Below are 17,238 nucleotides of genomic sequence, written 5' to 3'. Positions count from 1 at the left end.
GATGTTCTTAGTGATTTAGTTTCCAAGAAATTGACCTTTCTTTTCGAAACAAAACCTAGTAAAAATAATTCCCAGCCCAAATGCACATACAGTTAGGTTAAGTGATCCGAAATTAATATTTTCTGAAAATTACAACATTCTACTTAGTCTAGAAATCGAAATATTTAAGTAAATAAACAATACGTAAATGCTTAACAGAAGTCGGGCGATATGATGCTAGTTTTTCGCTTTGAAATTATATTAAATGTTCATTTTTTTTCTTTCTCTGTGGCTGCAGAATAATTTCATTGGTGTCAGAATTTTATAAAATTGAATAATATCGCGGAGAACTCTGCTTTCTGTGAACATACATACATATTTTTTTTACATGAAGCTACGAATTATAACATAGTATTGTTTGCGTGGTAAGGGAGTCTTGAGTTCGAGGGATGTTTTGTGTGGTGGCCGGAACATGAAATGTTGGCAATGATTTATAGATTTAGAAGTATATGACGAAGTGTGCATATAGTCTGGGTGTAGTTAAAGAAATAGGGTGTTTATGAAATACGACGTCGTAATAAAAGAATAAAATGATAGTATGAATATATTGTGAAACGAAATGAATGAGAGGACACCCATATACATAGATATATATAAGCCCAGTTTATGATTAGTCACGTTTCGGTAAAAGAATATATATATATTTTTAAGGATTATGTGTAGCTATCCACATCTCGGGTTCTGGCCCCTACACCGGAGCATCCTGCGAACATGTGGGTGAGATATTGCTGGACTATGTTAGTGCTTAATAGTTTAATTTGTTATTGCAGTCGTATTCGTTCATAATAATCTCGTTTAATAATATTTGTAGCATCATATAATCGCTGACTGGACATTAATAATCAATTATGTAAACACAATAGTTGTTACATAACGGGGCTGTAGTGAATTATATTTTTCGGTCGGTCTTAAAATAGAATATCCTGCTCCGTGAGATTTTTTTTTCACGTTACCTACTCGGGCTAGCTTACAATGTTCATGGAGGCGACAGCTCTGATTGGGTTACAGAATTAAAACAATTAGTTATTGAAATTTATTTTCGCGTACCCGGATGTCGACTCCTAGTCCCTTTAAGTATTTTCATTTCTTTTCTTAGTTTAATTAGACGAGGGAAATTAACGACATCCCAGACTGTGGCGTGTCTGCGCAGGGTAGCTATCGGTGATGTTTTGGTAATTGAAATCACCGATCCAAAATTCAGTTTATTTATTTTTTTTATTATTTCGGCAAATCATTAGTTAGGGATATCTTAGCTAATACTTTTACTCTAGTTTCATTACTGTCCTAGAACCTTCTTAGTTCTTCTGAGAGGTCGAATATTTTTCCTTAGAGATTTCAAAATTGGGGACGCAGTTACCTGGTCCCTTCCCCCTCTCCTTTTATCCTGCTGGTCTGGGCCGGATACGGGGCTCGGATTTCAATCTTACAAGCAAACTCTTGTGGGATTGGGATCTGATGGACACAGAACTTGCATCCTTGGCAGCAGGACCTCCCTCCTAGTTTACGTATTTAAGTAAACCACCCTCTTTCGGCATATGTGAATATTTTTGGCTATGAGTTGTTATATATTTAAATTCGATCACTCTTCTGTGTAGTGAGTAGTACTTTAATCTTTCTCCTTTCGTTGGCGCCGCTTTCTCTCTCTTGTCTTTTCCTTCTTACTTCGAGATTTTTTTTTTAATTTTCAACCTTCCTCCCCCCCCCCCCCCGATTTTGAACTTGTCGCTTACAATTTATTTAACGCACAACTCTGATCTGAAATTACCAGCTGAGACGTTGCAAGACACAATTCATGGATAGAGTAGATAGTGATTGGGTCCTCCATCACATTTTGACCTATTGCCAAAATGAATAACGACTTTATATTTGACGACACTTCAATTACGTTCTTTCACCGTCGTCCCGCTAAGTATTTTTTATCATCGGTCACTTTCCTTCCGTTTTGGTTTTCGTTTATCTTGTAGTTAACCTGGGCCCAGAAATTGTATTTTGGTTTATCTATTTATATCTTTAGGAATGTTCTGTGTTACGTGCCTGCCTCACAAAGTTTTTTTTTTACGATTCATGCACGAATTGACTATATGAAAGTTGAAATTTATAGATGCGCGGTATCAGGTAAAAAATCAATTCTTTTTTCCATATGTAATGTCGGAAGTCATTTGTTTTTCTTGTACAATGTTTGCAACCTTTTCTGAAATTATTGTTGGGGTTATTATTTTAAATGTGTGCGCGATTATTAAATATGAATATATATATATATATAGAGAGAGAGAGAGAGATAAATGAATACGTCGAAATATACATGTGATTAGTATGTGAATATGATGTTAAAGTAAAAGTATGATATTAAATGTATTATATGGATATATGTAAGAGCGCTCGTGTCTGTCCCCCCAAACGTGTATTGGTTGCTATAGTTTACCAGTAAGTTTTCCGACGAATATAATAATATAGATTTTTGTCAAGAATACCGCCGTGCACTCAAATAATTTTCCTTTCTTCTGAATAGATGTAAATCATAACCTATGTAATTATTTAATGGCATGTATTAAGAAGTAACGGCAGGTCTAAATGTAACCCACATCATAATGAATATTATCCCTGAACTACCAACCTAAAACCATTGTGGAAAGTGTACCTTTAATCCCTCTCACCTGCATATGTATCCTGTGACTTGACCAGTGTTTTTTTTTTTTCATTATACTCCTTACACCTGTGGAAGATCGTCTTAAATTCGAACCATATATACATATATACAAAAGTGATCCTAAGGAAATGTTTCATGACGTGTCCCAGTGTTAAACAAATAACTTGAAATTATCCAATTAATAAATTTGGAAATGGACTGACTAAGAGGAGAAACATCCTCTGGCGGAAAGTGATTTCAAAATCCCTAGATGGGTATAAATGTTACAGTATGCGAGTGCAGCTATAAACTGCTAATAGTCACAAACTAAATATAGTTGATGAATGGTTTTATAAACCAATAGTTATATATATATATATATATATATATATATATATATATATATATATATATATATATATAAACACAAACTAAGTTAAATGGAGCGAAATGTTTTGGACGCTACAAGTAGTGCGCAATTTGTGATTTGAACGCTCAAAATTATTAATATTTCATTGCTCAATGTGAAGTAGAGACTCATAAGTTCTATTACACCCAAAAGCTTTATTTCTTTTCTTTTCTTTGTCTTTTTTTTTTTTTTTTTTTTTTTTTTGTAAAACAAGTGTCTTCTTTGCGTATGTCGCAAATCATAATTTTGCTTTAGCATGCCTAAGATATAATATATGTAATTATTATTTTTTTTCTTTTTCCATTTGTCAAGATGATTGAATATATAAAGATTTACTAAAATATAACTCTATGTATTCTATTGATATATAACCAAGAACTTGTATTCTTTTTAATACTTTCTTTATAATTATTTTTTCCTTTTCACCATGAATGTAATAAACTATTCGTACCTTTGTAGCTAGTTGGTTTCCTTTAGAAATATATACACTGTCCTGAATGAGTGAGCGAGTGAATGCATGATAGATTTAATTTAAGTAATTTTAGTAATATCCTTTGTCATATTAATGTGTATAATATATGTATCATATTTTAATATATGTGGTAAGGTAAATAACCTAGGTCATGAAGGACCGCTACTAACAGTTTAAATCGGCTCTAGGAGTGAGACGAAGGTAACAGGATGAGCCTAAATACGACATTTTTCTTCCAGGAAGTTGAAGCTCTTATTGATACGATACATAAATTTATATTGAGTTTATAAGTTTGATTTTATTTTCTTTCTTTCTTGGCTAATTCATATGTGTGGTCGATCCTAGAGAACAGAGTTCAGATGCTGGATGGTTATCAATCACCGGTTGGAATAACATTACAGAGAATGATTTCGATTTTCTCATTTCCTGGTCTAGGTCTGGGCAACCCCACGAACGTGGTGCCTGGAGCTAGGTCTGGGTGGTATGAGGGAACATGTGTCTATTCCGAAGCATTCCAAAATTGAGTAGTCGTTAATAACACTTAGAATGATTCATCTTTCAACGATTTTCCCGACTTCTTACTATATTTCCGAAATTATCCAGTAATCTGTTTCTTATTTAAATACCCTATTTGTTTGCTTTCTTCTTTTTTCTTCCTTTTTCTACCTCCTTCTTTTACCCTTCTACTTTCTTTTCTTTCTTTTCTTCATTTCTGAATGAAAGAAAACGGAGTCATGACTGAGAGTAGTCGCTATTGGCGCGGTCAATAAGTTGTTTCGATGAGTTTCTTCGGAAGTCCGATATGGGATAATTAACCATGAGATGAGTATGCATTGAGGGACGAACAATAACAAGAAAGTTTATTGAATTTTACTTTATTGGAAAATAATCATGATTTCAATTAGTAGGTGATGTTTCGTAATCGCCCTCGTTAAAAAAAATTAATTTTATCCTCTACACTACATGCAGTTCCACTTCTTTGTTTACTACTACTACAGATTTTTTTTCGTTTTCTTTTAAGTTTAAGGACGGTGACGAAACACTCGAAGACGCATCACATGCCGGAAGACCAACACATGTACAAAATGAAGATCTGCAAGCAGCAATTTAGGCTAACAGTGCTAGACGTGTCAGGAACTGGGACTACAATTCAATATGAGTAAAGAAATCATTCGGCAGCAGCTCCATCAACTGTGGAAACACTACAAGTTGGGTCAATGGATCCCACATGATTAAACTCCGGGCCAGAAGGCAACGCGAACAGACACCTATGTTTCTTTGTCGTCTCGTCTGAGGAAGGAGCCATTTCTGGACAGGGTGTTGACATATGATGATAAGTGGGACCTGTACAAAGCTCCACGGTGCCGCCATCATTGGTTAGAATCCATGAACCAGTTCCAAAACAGTCGAAACCAGCACTGCACCAGAAGAAAGTTCTCTTGTGTGTTGAGTGGAGTGCTCGCTGCATCGTGCATCTTAAACTGCTGCCAGTTGATCAGAGCATCAATGCAACTGTGTACTGTCAGCAGTTAAGCCATGTCCAAGGAAAACTTAAAGATGTGGAGCCAGCAGTTCTGAATCACAAACGGGTCCTCCTGTTACAGGATAACGCTAAGCCCCACGTGGTAAGGATGACCCGGGACACCATTCTACGCCTTGAATGGGAAACACTATTGCATCGGCTATACTCCCCGAACATTGCACCGTACGATTATCACCTGTTCCATCCCTTGGACAGTCACCTTAGAGGATGCCAGTTCAAATTCCTAGTAGAGATACAAAATTCACTTGATATCTTCTTCGCTTCACGCTCCACGAAGTTCTACCGCGATGGAATCCATGGTCTCCCAGAACGTTGGCAGAAGATCGTTGATGCTAATGGGGACTACCTTTAATCTTCCAGGTAGTCTTAGCCAGAGGTAATACATCGATGTTCGAAGGTGGTGGGTGAAAAAGCGATATAACTTTCTTGGTAACCTTTATAGATAGGTTGTGTGTCCAAGGGCTTAAATTGAAATAGTTATACACAAAGGTATAATGTTTGGTCCGGTTCAGTAGTTCAGTAGTTCAGTAGTAGACTACCTGGAGAAAAAGCAATAATAATAATAATAATAATAATAATAATAATAATAATAATAATAATAATAATAATAATAATAATAAGCTTTATACCAATGTTTTTACTTTTCCGGAAGGAAACAAAAATTTTCCTATTTTTCAGGTCTCAAAAAACGCTAACTTCAACACTTTTCTTTTTTTTTTTTTTGCTTGTTTTATACATTGTAGCTGGCCCCTCTTCAAAAACGAAGGGCCCCTCCTACTTAAACCTGCTGGTTACACCCCTGATCTCTTCAAAAAAGTAGCCTTACTTTTGCCTTCGAAAAATATTAATCATATATACAGGTATTTTAAAAATAGCTTACACGGGAACCTGCGGCTGCTTTGTACGTCATGGCGGTCACTGGTGTCCTTATCAAAGAAAATGCCATCGGACGAACACCGTTACAAATAATTAACAATTAGATATATTTTAGTTCTTCCCAAACAAGCTAAACAATGTCCTAGGTAGGGAAGAAAGTAAAATTGATAGCGATGGCGACTCGTAAGTGAAAGATATAATGGTTTGCACTTGCCACACTTAACATAGTGTATAAATTATAATACACTATATACCTATTGGTAGAAGTACTCGGTTTAGCACGAGAAGAATAATGTTTATGTAAAATCTTTAAAAGTACAAAATGCATAAAAATATATAACTTTGAATAACGCCTTCGGCATTGCTTTTGTATTAGAGTAGTGCAATCTGATATAAATTACATACATCAATATGAAAGTTAAGTTTTGAAATAAAATAGCAAAGATAATAACATGTATTTTTGTATATAATTTCCAATGTTTGTAGAAACTTGCAAACATAATTATTAACAGATAGTAAGAAAGGTGTAAGTTTCATCAAGGTGAAGGCACCGAAGGGAGGGGCGCAAGCGACGCCGAAATATTTGTCGCCTAAGGTCTCGAAATGTCTACGTCCTTGGGCACACAAGTATCTAAACGTTTAAAGTTTGTTAGCAGTCCACACAAGGAAATTATACAGAAATAAGTAAGATGTAAGCAAGAGTAGATGTACAGTCAGAAACAATATTAAGTATAGGTTGGACCTATTGTTTCTTATACCTCCACCTTTACTTATTATTGTTTCCGACTGTACACGAAAGATCACAATACGGTACTTACCGTAAATTGATGCATGAAGATGCTTTAGCTGTTATTTGATGTTGCTGATTCAGGAGTTTCTTCACTACTCCATGGTCCAAGAGAGTAAAAAAAAAAAAAAACTCTTTTCATGTTAGTTTTACATACCTATCTTGACTCCCTTTTTCTCATTATTGTGAAACAACGCGCTATTTGAATCACTTGAAACGAAAAGAGGAGAATTTATACTCTCCAACTTTCTGCACTCATTTTCCTTCAGGGAAGAGATTTTTATTGGTCCATCCTCTTAGCACGGAATTCCGATTTACTTTAATTTCTGCATGGGTAGATACATTGGCGAAACTCCGGGGGGATAAGTCCCCTCCAATCTTGGAACTGAGGGGAACTGTCCCCCCAATAATTCGATTTGAAATGTGTTTTGGGGAAAATATGATTATTTGTGCCCGATTACAACAAAGGAAAGTGAGAAGAAATTTATGTCCTCTCAGAATAGCCTCAAATCTGCCCCTGCAGTTCTCCCAATGTTGAAGACAATTAGTGATGCGCACGAGACGAATCGAGACAGGAATTTCCTGACAAAATTCGAGTAAAGACACGACTCTTCCAATAGAAAAATATACGTTTTTCGAGTCGAGACATCACTTTGACAGAACATTTTCGAGACGAGACAGCCACAAATCTTGTCTCGTGCGCATCCCTAAAGACAATTCTAGTTTTGTGATACTCCACAGCATTGTTTTTCAACTTCATAAACATTTTAAACATCTTAAAAAATTGCTAACGGTCTTATCCGTCACTCCCCCCCCTCCTATGTTGAATACAGATTTGCGTCGCTGGGTAGATAACCGAATGTTTCCCCTGGCAGGTGGCAATTTATCATTGTTACTTTCTCAAATTTATCTCACTTTTATAGCTCCGTTAGTAAAGTTGATTAAACGTTAAAAATTGTTGATCATACCTGATCAAACGAAGATTAAACGATTGGCATAAGAAAAGATCGAATCAAAGGTGAAATGGGGCTGGCCCCCAATTTTGTAACCCTAATATCTCTGTTAGTATACTTGATCAAACGTTGAAAATTGTTGATCGAAGCTGATCAAATGATCATCAAACGATTGGCGACGAAAAATTTCGAATCGGAAGTGAAGGGCTAGCGTGTAATTAGCCCCAACCTACTAAAAAAAAAAGCTTATATTTATTTTAGTAACGCTCATTAACGTTAAAAATTGTTGATCATACCTGATCAAACGATGATCAAACGATTACCATAACAAAAGAGCGAATCGGAGGTGAAGGGAGGGCTGGCCCCCATTTTGTAACCCTAAAATCTCTGTTAGTATACTTGAACAAACGTTGGGAATTGTTGATCAAACCTGATCAAACGATGGTCAAACGATTGGCGTCGAAATATTTCGAATCGCAGGTGAAGGAGGGGCTAGCGTGTAGTTAGCCCCCCTACTAAAAGTAGCTTATATTTACCTTAGTAACACTGATCAAACGTTAAAAATTGTTGATCATACCTGATCAAACGATGATCAAACGTTTGACATAAGAAAAGGTCGAATCGGAAGTGAAGGGGGGCTGGCCCCCCATTTTGTAACCATTATATCTCTGTTAGTATAGTTGATCAAACGTTGAAAATTGTTGATCAAACCTGATCAAACGATGATCAAACGATTGACATCAAAAAATTTCGAATCTGACGTGAAGGGGGGGCTAGCGTGTAGTTAGCCCCCTACTAAATATCGCTTATATTTCTGTTAGTAAAGCTGATCAAACGTTAAAAACTGTTGATCATACCTGATCAAACGATGATCAAACGATTGACATAAGAAAAAGTCGAATCGGAGGTGAAGGGGGGCTGGCCCCCCATTTTGGAACCCTTATATCTCTGTTACTAAAGTTGATCAAACGTTGAAAATTGTTGATCAAACCTGATCAAACGATGATCAAACGATTGACATCAAAAAATTTCGAATCTGACGTGAAGGGGGGGCTAGCGTGTAGTTAGCCCCCCCTACTAAATATCGCTTATAATTCTGTTAGTAAAGCTGATCAAACGTTAAAAATTGTTGATCATACCTGATCAAACGATGATCAAACGTTTGACATAAGAAAAAGTCGAATCGGAGGTGAAGGGGGGGCTGGCCTCCCATTTTGGAACCCTTATATCTCTGTTACTAAAGTTGATCAAACGTTGAAAATTGTTGATCAAACCTGATCAAACGATGATCAAACGATTGACATCAAAAAATTTCGAATCTGACGTGAAGGGGGGGCTAGCGTGTAGTTAGCCCCCCCTACTAAATATCGCTTATATTTGTGTTAGTAAAGCTGATCAAACGTTAAAAATTGTTGATCATACCTGATCAAACGATGATCAAACGATTGACATAAAAATAATTTTAAGTTTAGCATGAGGGGGGGCTAACTGCACGCAGGTAAATAGTTTATAAAATATCGGTCATTTTCCAAAATGCGGACACGAAAGATGGAAGTTAAAAATAGGCATAGAGTGATCATCTTGGTGTCCAAATATATGTTTTCGAGGATGGAGAATACGAAGAAAATATTATTTTGGCACTCAGAGAAGTAGCTTCTAAAATATCGGCCATTTTTCAAAATGGCGGAACCCAAAACTAGAAAAATTAAAAGTTTACTTGTTACACTAATCGTAGTCTCTAATTATATATTTAGGAGTCTCACAAATTCAAATACAAAATTGTTTTGTTCATATGAAAAGTATTTTTGTCATATTCGCTGCTTAGGAATGGCGGATAGGATAAATACAACCCAGAACAATCGCTGCCAGTGCTCCTGATAGTTATTTATAATACTGTATATGCTTTCCAAAACAAATCAATGAAACGTTGACTGTTTTTCGTGTCAATATTTGTTTGTCCTATATGCGTCATGTGGAAACAGTTTCAGAACTTATGAGTATTTCTCAAACATTCAACATGATTCCTTACTTTCTATACTATTCATTGTTCTTAGAAAGGACAAAGAAAATGGAAGTAGGTTGTCCATTTCTGTACGAAAAATTGGAGTAAGGTCGTTTTGTAATGCATGATAGCGAAGGAAAATTCAACGCTGTATCTACCGATATGAAGTTAGAACAAATAATACAAAAATCGCAAAAGCGTTCGAAAGGAATTGTTGGACACACAAAAAGAGCCTACTATGTTGCTGAATGGGAGCTTGTATACCATAAAGTATTGGCCATTAGCAACGTGTTTAGAGAAGTAACTAATACAAAACTTATGGGTCATAATGAGGTGTTCCATCATGAACTAACTGGTAACAAAGAGCATTTTTACAACAACTATGTGAAAATAGTGTTTAACTTTATGAATAATGCAGGAAATCCATATGAAGCTTTTGCAAGTTATCCCCTTCGTAACATTATTACAAAATAGTGTGTTGATGAGAATGAAGACACGTCTTCTTAATATATTTGAGAACAGTTATCAACATTATCAAGAGTTTCGAAAGGAAAGATATATATATATATATATATATATATATATATATATATATTAACAACCTTTAGGCGTTGTGCTTAATTTGCATGGGGATGACTTTATGTTTGACGCTTGGAGATTGTTACTATTTATTATTTGAAATGGGTAGGTTTGAAGCGGGAGCAGAGAAAAACTACATAAATTTAAAGTTTGTTTAAATAATTGTATTATTTGAATATTAAGTGTGAGTGTTGGTAGTGTTGGTTGTGTATAACACGTTAGATTACATATTGTTAGTATTTAAGAATTTATTTATGAATAATTTGTACATAGCTGAGATATACATACCTTGTTGATTGATGATTGCTTGGATTGGATGTTGATGTTTTATGATAATGGATTTTTTGTGTTGCAGATTGTTGGTGAACTGTAGAGTTTGATTATAACCCAACCATAATTTAAGTTAATTGTTGTATTAGATAATGATAGATTTTTTTAGATTTATTTTTGGATTGGATTTTTAGTTGACTTTTTAATTGCGATGAGCTTTTAAGTTGTTTTTTTTTTGATGATTTTTTACTTTTGAGCCAAATTTTTTTGGACCAGAGGTTTTTATTTTTTTTAGATATTTTGAAATTTTAGATGTTGATTTTTTGTTTATCTCAGCTATTGGTAAAACATTGGTTTTACCCGAATTACATTGTGATTAAATTTTTAGACCAACAATTTTTTGTAAGTTTGATGGTTATGTTATAGTTAAAGTGTGTTATTGTTACGTATAGAGTTTTATATTGATGATATTTTAATTTTTTTTAATTATAACATTGCAAATTATAATAAACATATAAATTGACGATTTAGCGTTTAGCTATAACACGACAATTATATTTAACGCATTTACAAATTATTGACATACGTTAATAAATAAACACAAGCACGTGTTTATACTATATAATAACATTTTATTATTATATTTTGATACAACTTTTAATAATTGAGATTTTTTATTACTAAAATAATATGACTTAAAACCATATATTTTTACAATATATATATATATATATATATATATATATATATCATAAAAGTGAAGAATTTTAGTGAGGGAATACCAAAGTTCAAAGCCCCTTCTTTCTGTTGTCTAAATCTTAATGCAATAGTACTGCGTACAGTAAATATTACATGTAAACAGATTTCACAGACGCAGAAAATTCTTGAGATGGCACGGGAAAGAGGAGAATCTCTCAAACATATTTTTTAGTATATGACGTTCTTAAATCATCTGTTTGAAGGTGATCATACAACAGAAGCTGCCAAACACTTTAATTTCTGAACTTGAGAAAAATCTAACAGTGCATAATTACAAATTTAATCAGCATCCTGAATCAATGAAAACTGGGGCATTAGTGGATTTCAGGTCTCAAATTTGAAAGAAGAAAGTATCACCTCACACAACATTTGAAAAGTTAGTAAAATCAACTATAGACATCTCCAATATGCTCGTCTGATGAAATACATTTCATATTCGATAGTTACATTGAACAATCCGCCAAAGAAGGAGAAAGATTTAGGAGAGCAGGACATTATGGGATTGTTGAACTAGCAAGCATTGCTTATAATACAAGAGTTCCTGTTGAGTTAGATAAATTATGGGCATCATCTGAAAACAAAACAAAACTTCAGTTATTTGCTTACCAATTCCTTATGTATTCAAAGAATCTCAAATACCTGTAATTGCAAGTGGAAGTGTGATTGATATAACGCTTATCCTGGTGTTCTAACCCTGAATAACGACAACCAGAATATCAAGGCACCAGATAGTAACATTGAAGAAGCAGATTATCGAATGGTGCCGCATGCGAATTGGGTTATTTGAGAAAGGTAATAAACGCATCGTTTGTCCAATGACACAGACGTATATATAACATTGTTACTCACATACATGATGACTTTCTGTATTAAGTGTGTTGATGAATATGTGAGTAACATTTGAAAGTGGAAATAGAAAAGAATCATTCCTTTACACAAACTCCTTCATAAGCTTGGATCTCAACACTGTAGTGTCATTATTAAATTCTGCATTTTAACCGGTGATGATGCCTTAAGTAAGACTGGTACAAAACACGCAGCTATTCGAGCAGAATCAGTGAAGTATCGCGAGCAGTTTGCTGAAAACGATAATTTATCACAAGAAGAGATTTATAAAGTAGAAAACTATCTTAGAAGTTTGGTCACCAAATGCAAACTTTGAAAGATTTGATGATCTCAGGTTTGTTCTATGTACCCAACATCAAACATCCATTGATATGCTTCCACCAACATCATATTCAATTCTAGGGCACATTCAGAGAACATTTCTATACATAAGAAACTCCCTGACACTTTTTATACCAAAATAAGACAACATTAAATCCTGTGGAGATGGACATTTAATATCGTCAACATTTCTCAATCATTTGCAAGATAACGTTGTAAGAGTGTGTGAATGCAAAACATGCAAAACTAAGGCATGTAAATGCAGGAAAGAAAAGTATTTTGCATAGTTTCCTGTAATGTAAAAATGTAAAGATTCACTGTAAAAACTTATTAGTGATATTCGTGGCAAGAGCAATTCAAAAATTACAACTGATCATATTAAACAATATACATATATACTGTAACTTCGTATATTATTGTGCAAGGTAAAATATTTCGTCAATCCCAGTGATATTATTTTATTTAAAAATAATCTCTAGAACTTGAGAAAAGGTTGAAAACACTAGGTAAATTCCTTTAGAAAAATCACTTTTGTGTTTTCTGCTTCAGATATACTCAGTTCTGACACAAACATCACTACTGTAGTGAAGCCACAAGGTTCAATTTTTTTTATATATGGGCATCTAGAAAATGAACATAGTACAAAAAATATTTACACGAAAAAATAGTTAATTGTTCATTATTTCTCCCCAAAAGATATATTTACACAATAATTATGAGCATTGTCTGTGAATTTTCTACGTTCTGTTTATCCCATCCATCATTCCTAAGTAGCGAATATGACAAAACTACTTTCCATATGAACAGAACAACTTTGTATTTGATTTTGTGGGTCTTCTAAATAAATAATTAGAGACTACGATTAGTGTAATAAGTCATTTTTAATTTTTCTAGTTTTGGGTTCCGCCATTTTAAAAAATGGCCGAAATAATACTTTCTTCGTATTATCCAGCCTCGAAAACATATTTTGATACCAAGATAACCATTCTATATCTATTTTTAACTTTCATTTTTCGTGTCCGCCATTTTGGAAAATGACGGATACTTTAAAAACTACTTCTCTGACTGCCAAAATAATATTTTTTGGTATTCTACAGCCTCGGAAGCATATATTTCGATACTAAGATGACCATTCTACGCATTTTTTTTAAATTCATTTTCCGTGTCCGCCATTTTTGAAAAAAAGCATCTACTGGGAAAATGTTCCAAAACTGGAATGTCTACCCAAGAATAAAGTAATCTAGTATGTTTCTAAAAACACATTCCATAAATAAAATTCTCTACATATATATATTTTTACGGATATATATGGTGGATCTGGACTATAACACTCAATGTTAAAATAACCTCTGTAAGTCGAATGATTAAAAATTACAACGTCGATACATCGAACTCTAACGGTTACATAATATTTTTTAAAAAACTCGGCAACTTGAAATTCTGTATTTGTGAACCTCTACAAGTCGAAGTTTAACTCTAAAAGTCGAATTTCTCTTGATGTGACCTCGATAACTCGAAGCTACAGCTCTATGTTTTTAAGTAATTGTTATTGTTGTTAATGTGTACTGTAATTGTGTTTTACTCAAGCCCTCTTGCACTTGTTTCTAGACCAATAACTTTTCTTTTCTTCCTCAAATCAGTCCAAGTTTGTCTATTGTGTGTGCTGATGTTATACCTAGATATAGTCACTTTTAATGAGGAACTTGGAACCTCGATATCTCGAATTTTTGTTGAGGCCACCTTGATTACTCGAAAAACTCGATACCTCGAACTTTTATATATTCCATCCACATTCGAGCTATCGATTTCCCACTTTGTTAAGAATTTCTTAAAGATACTATTTTATTTGAAAAATGGATGGATGAATAAAATTAATCTTTTACAGATAATTTCCTGCTTTCCATATTAGGATTGTGGAAGTAGGTTTATAAGTTTGCAATTTTAGTATATCCGTAACGCACGTCCGTTACTCCACATAACTCTTGAACGATAAGGAATTTTTTAGTTCTACTTTCTGCAATAGATAGCTGGAGCAATTATCGCCAATGCAGTCAATCTACTCACTGATAGTGGCTTCAGCGATATATATCCATATCCCATGTCGAACTATTCTAAATTATGTGAGTTGAGCGCAATATTTTTTATTATCTTTACAAGAGTTTATTTTCTCTTTTTTCTTCCCCATAAAGAATATTGTAAGGATCTATATACCCACCCACTGGAAGCCACATGTTATCAATACAAACACGTGCTCTTACAATTAAAAACAAACAGTGGAAGACGACATAAGATCACGCAACCAAGAAGATACGAAAAGAACTCGAGGAGCTACGAAGAAGACCGACTACACCTCTCGAGATCTTCCCCTCAAGAAGATGACTATTAAAGAAGACGACGAGACGAGGAAATTATTAGTTCAAAGTTGATCGCTCACCTACCAAAAACCTTCTCCCGAGAGCGCCATGGGCTACGGAAAATCTTCTTAATACCAAATTTTGTTGTTGCAATGAGCTACGGAGTTTCCCTTTAAAACTTATCTCCAGAGCAATGGTAGGATGGAATCTAACTCCTACTTCCGAGGCTCTAATAAGATCTCCCGCTGCTCTGGGCGGGAGGTACGACTCATAGAGAAAGGATTATCATTAGATATATTACTAATTTGTAATTCGGTATACATAAATTTGTATAGAAGCTTTTATAACAGAGAGATAGGGGGGGGAGGAAACGTGTATCACTCCTCCACCATACATTATAATATTCTATTCTTGTGTACAACTTTCTTAAAGTTTCTTTTCTTAGCTTTTAGACAATCAAATTATCTTTTTAAGTGATGTGATTTCCTTCAAACGCCGCCATTGATTTGGTGTTGCGATGTACGCTCACTATCGGGCTAATTTAAGGATCCAAAACCTGATTTAATATTTTTAATTACTCCCACACAGTGAGCAATGGTTAAACACTTTCATATTATGGTACATAACGTATCATAAAATTGCACGGAGGTTGAATGTGAAAGAGATAATTTGAACACACCTGCGAATGTGGTTTCGTGTGGAAGTTACTACCATAAGTGATACTAAATTGCGTTAGCCACTCTTTATTACAAAAGTAAAATTTATATTTTCAGCTTGGGTTGTGTTCCTCACTAGTTACTGTGTGTTCCCCCCCCCCCTATACGTAGTAACCCCTATTTACTTTTGCCAACGTGACAATTTTTTTTTACGACGCTGAAACGCGCTTGTTTGTGAAATTTATTACATTAAAAACATTCCGTTGATATTACTGAAATCGAGTCGGTAAACTAGGGAACCAATGTAGCAATACGCAAACGAACTGAGAGAGAGTGGTAAATTACGTCTTATCGTGCTGTTTTTACATAGGAATAACACATGTGTTGCCATATACGTGTAATATCAGGAACAGGAGTCGTAAAAGCAAGGAATTCGTATCATCTATCAAACAGAGAGACAAAGTGTATTCTTTTTTACCCAACATGTGATTCAACTAAAAGTATATGTTTTATTGTGCTATAGAATTTCCTTCTGGAGATAACTAAAACTTATGATAGTCATTTTGTTGTCAAATATGTTTTAAGCTGATATCGTAATAGGTAATTAGAACAAGATTACATACAGCTGGGAGAGGTGTGAAATATGTGTTTCAACGAACAATCTATTACAATGAATTTTTCCCAAGCTCTAATGGGCGAGCAGTATGTAAAATACTGTAACTTCCATACCAATGTTTTATCTCGAGAAATGAGAATTTATTTATTAAATTCCATTTGTGAATGGTACGTTGCACCGCGACGCGATGCAGCGGGTGACTTTCCCATTCTATTCTGGATGTATTGGAAGCAGATGGAGATTTTTTTTTTTTTTTTTTTTTTTTTGTATTAAAACTGACTGGAGGGTAAAGTTAATGTGTTGTGGAGTTCTGTAAATTTTAGAAGGAAGATTCTTTTAAAGGTGAACTACTAGCTTTATTATTTTGACAGTTATTGAATAATTATGACACATGGGCATCGTCAACGGAGGCCAAATAGACCCACCAAACCCATTCAATTATAGATTTTAAAATTCGAAACAAACGTATAATTAAAACAATATTAGATAAGGAACCAGCAGAATGCCCGTTCTTCGCACGGAAAGAATACGTTTCATTTTGGACATAAATGGGTGAATTTGGATTTAAACGGCATTGGAAGTATCACTATTCATCTCAGCGACCTCGAGAATAATGGATTCAACGCTAATATTGGTAATTTTCGTTCATTGTTATGTATCATCCTCCTTCCCTTCTCCAAGTTGCGGGGCTGAATTTGGATATAAATGACATCCTGTTCCTGTTCATTTCAGCGACCCCGAAACTGTGGATTCGGCACTAATATCGGTAATTTTCGATCATTTTTATATATTTTCTCCCTCCCCCAAGTTTCAGGGCTGAATTTGGATTTAAACGGCATCGGAAGTGTCACTTTTTATCTCAGCAAACCCGGAAATCATGAATTCGACAATAATTCGGTCATTTTCCTTCATTTTTAATAACTCTCCCTCCCTCTCCTCTAAGTTACACCGTCAAAGTGTAATAATGAAAAACTCCCCAAGTCCGAATCTGATCAATATTAAAAAAATTGATCGAGATCAGTCGGGTGGTTAAAAAGTAATTAAGGCAAAAAAAACATAATGACATTCATTTTTAGGCCCTATATATACAGATCACGTGTATATAGAGGGGAAATTGCACGATACTTAAG

This window comes from Thermobia domestica, chromosome 15 (assembly GCF_964235325.1).
Source record: "Thermobia domestica chromosome 15, izTheDome1.hap1.1, whole genome shotgun sequence".
Lineage (NCBI taxonomy): Eukaryota > Metazoa > Arthropoda > Insecta > Zygentoma > Lepismatidae > Thermobia > Thermobia domestica.
The sequence above is the reverse complement of the archived record's forward strand: the minus strand, read 5'-3'. Positions refer to the sequence as shown.